The sequence below is a fragment of the Arachis hypogaea genome, chromosome 20 (assembly GCF_003086295.3).
Source record: "Arachis hypogaea cultivar Tifrunner chromosome 20, arahy.Tifrunner.gnm2.J5K5, whole genome shotgun sequence".
NCBI classification, from domain to species: Eukaryota; Viridiplantae; Streptophyta; class Magnoliopsida; order Fabales; family Fabaceae; genus Arachis; species Arachis hypogaea.
Genome location: NC_092055.1, coordinates 73,117,684 through 73,121,180, shown reverse-complemented (window position 1 = coordinate 73,121,180; position 3,497 = coordinate 73,117,684). Strand labels below are relative to the sequence as shown.

Here is a 3,497-nt window from a genome sequence, read left to right as displayed (position 1 = left end):
GATGGAAGAAAGAATGTGGAGATTGAAAGAATTTTGGGATTAGAAATACAAAATAGAGAAGATAAGAAAAAAAAATAGAATTAGATGAATTAGGGACATAGTTAGAATTAAAAAAAAAATAAATAAATAAAAATATAAAATTTTATCTTTTATAAATGGTGTGTTAATGTCTCGATTCAAAATTTAAAAGAGCGACGGTAAAAATATATATTTTGTATATATTTATGTATTATTGTATTCATAAAAAAAATTTGTGTCCTAACAAATAAATAATAGACATATACTACTATATCTATGTTTTTAGTGTCGAGAGATATTAACCAAAAGCATGCTTAGAGACCCAACTCCCACACTCGCACACCGCACATCGAAGACTCTTTCTCCTCTCGGTCACATTTTTAGCTTCATTTTTATCATTCACTGTAATCAGACAACTTTTGAGCTTCTTCTCTTCTTCATTTTAGATTTTCACTACATTTTCTTTTCCACAAGGATCATTTCTAGTATTCGCTTCCATATTCGATGCTTTTGTTTCAGCGTAAAAGCAAGAATAAGGTGTATAAATTGAGGAGCAAGACGAAATCAAGGCTTCTTAATTAGTTGAAAGATCTCAATGCAAAGCTTGTTCAATTCCCCATCACCAAGGTCATGGGTGGAGTCCCCAGTAAGCTCTCCAAAATAAAATTTCTCATGCTTCTTCTTTGTATTAATTTGGATGGAACTTCCTTCTCTTTTTGGTTTTCATTTCCTGAGTTCTTTTTTAATTTTTGAAATCCTAAACATATTTGATTATTATCTTTAGCATTGTTTAGTTATAATCTGATTCTGTACTTTTATTTGTATTTGAATTTGATTTGATTATTAGTCTAGTTAATACATTTGTTGTTAAACTGGTTATTGTGAGTGTCTCATTACACTTGAGAACCACTTACTTGTGAAAATACTTAAATAAAGATATGTCTTTTTTTTCCTATGTTTTTAATTTTTAACATTTTAAATTTGGCCTAATCTTGTTTCATATCAAACACACATTAGATTACTTCAAGTTTGAGGGGTGTGGGAGGCTGGGAGCATAGAGGTATGGGAATTTAATCGCATATCACAAATAATCTTAAAACTAAGCGAAAAAAATTGCATTTAATAATACTACTTATTTAATTGGTTTAGAATTTTTCATGGTTTATTTGGAGCTAATTTATTTTAATGGTTATAATCTACAATTCTTTATTATGTGTTTGATTAACATGAGTTTGAACTTTGATTTAGGTCTTAGTGTTTGATTATAGTTAAATTTTAAATTATGATTTGAAGTGAATTTGATTATAATTTGATTTTTTTTTCTTTGATTTAGATTTTTGAATTTAATTATTATTCTTAGCGGATTTGATTATAACCGTATTTTGAAGTATAATTTAAACCGTGTTTGGTTATAATCTAAGTATAAATGCGAAATGAAGTTCTTTAATAATTTTTTTTACACCTTTTGACAACACTTTTCCTAAATTTTGCTACCTTATCTTTCTGAAACTACAATGTTCATATTTCAAAATGCTTAAATCTATTGATATGAACATTTATCAGTTTTTTTTATGTCTTGTATTTTTTCAGAATTTGGAGTGTGGTACCATATTAGCTTTGGAGGGTCATTACTTGTATTGAGCTAATGCATTTAGCTATATGATCATATAGCTGTACTACACTGCTTTTTCTCTATATCTTTTTTTTACTATTTTGTTTTACATATTGCACAATCTGGCCCTCAATAGAAATTAATTAATACTTAATAGATCCTATTGGGATCAAAATTTGGTGATGAAAAATTTCCTACAATTTGAGAAGATAAATCTTGGCTCTATCACTATCTCATCTCTCAATAAGGAGGATGTCTTCTGCTGGCAATGGTCAAGAAATGGAGAATACAGTATGTACGTCAATATGATTATGAATAATCACACTAACATAATTGAAGGAACCAATTCTCTTGCCATATGAAAAGGTTTGGTCATCTATTTGGCATCTGAATATCCCTCAAAAGTGCAGAGTTTCATATGGCGCGCTCAATGCAAAAAACGTGAAAAACATTTTGCCCACAATATTTATTTGTATAAGACTTCCATTTGTTATTTATATGATTCAGAATAATTCAACATTATTTTTAAAATTTTTCTTTTTTTTTTTTTTCAAACTCTATCTTTAATTTTTAGAATTCAATTTTTATTTTTATTTTTTTGGTTTAGGAGAAGTTCTCTTAACTATTAGCAAACTTTACATAATGCGTGAAATTCGTTTAACCTCGGCAAACTTTATCATACTCATCCAATTAAATACATGTTATAAAAAAATGATACTTTTTTAAACAAAAATATCATCTATCTCCATCAAATATTTATAATATTTTTTTTCACTTTTTACGTGTGTTATTGACCATTGGTATATACTATAAAATTCTTTAAACTGATTCTTAACTATTTTTTTTTATTATGTTCACCCTTATTCTTCCATTTTACACCATATTTAAATATCTATTATACTATAATAAAATATATTAATAAGAATAAAGGTGAACATAATAAAAAAGGTAAACATAATAAAAAAATAAAAAAATAGTTAAGAGTCCAGTTAAAAGAATTTTATAGTACATCTCAATGGTCAATAATACACGTGAAAAATTAAAAAAAAAATATTATAGATATTTGATAAAGGTAGATGATATTTTTATTTACAAAAGGTATCATTTTTTTATTTATAACTTAGTATAGAAAAATTTGCCAAAGATTAAACGAATTTCATGTATCTACTTAATATACTAAAATTGGGTTTTTCCCCGACTAATGAAGGTGAGGTGTCGATCCCTCGTGACTCTGTTTTCCTTCCAAAATGAACTTTCCTATTCGATTATAAATTATTTCATAAAAAATATCTTTATCATAATTATATTATAATTAATATTTAATAAATAATACATAATTATACTAATTTAAGAACATATCTTCGTTATAATTATATCAAATCAATATTTAATACATTATTAAACTACTTATCAATTATCAATTGAAAATACTTTTAATAATAATAATAATAATAATAATAATAATAATAATAATAATAATAATATGATAATTGCACCGGTCGTGGTAATCATGATAAGAATATTTGAATCTAATCATAAAATGATCAAATTTTATGATATCAATAACGCACATTAATTTTAAATATTTTTAGTCATTTTAATTATATTAATTTTAAAAATATTGATATAATTCTAATTCTTATTCATTATCCAATAATAATAATAATAACTTAAAAAATCCGTACATAAACTATTTCAATCATCCATGTATTATTATTAAAATTCTATATGTTCCTAAATATAAGTCTTGAAAAACACGACATGATATGGGCTATTAGTGTAGAGTTGTTTAGATTTGTTTAGAAAGATATAATATAATTTATATTTCTAAATTTTAAGACATATATTTCTATTTTAATCTGTATAT

General features: G+C 24.9%; 1 long non-coding RNA gene across 1 annotated transcript; it reads left to right on the top strand.

The window, feature by feature from the left end:
- The first annotated feature begins 272 nt into the window (after positions 1–272).
- LOC140182625 (uncharacterized) lies at positions 273–2,142 on the top strand. Its single transcript, XR_011878585.1, has 2 exons — positions 273–422; positions 538–2,142. It is a non-coding gene; the product is annotated as an uncharacterized lncRNA (long non-coding RNA).
- Positions 2,143–3,497: the final 1,355 nt, after the last annotated feature.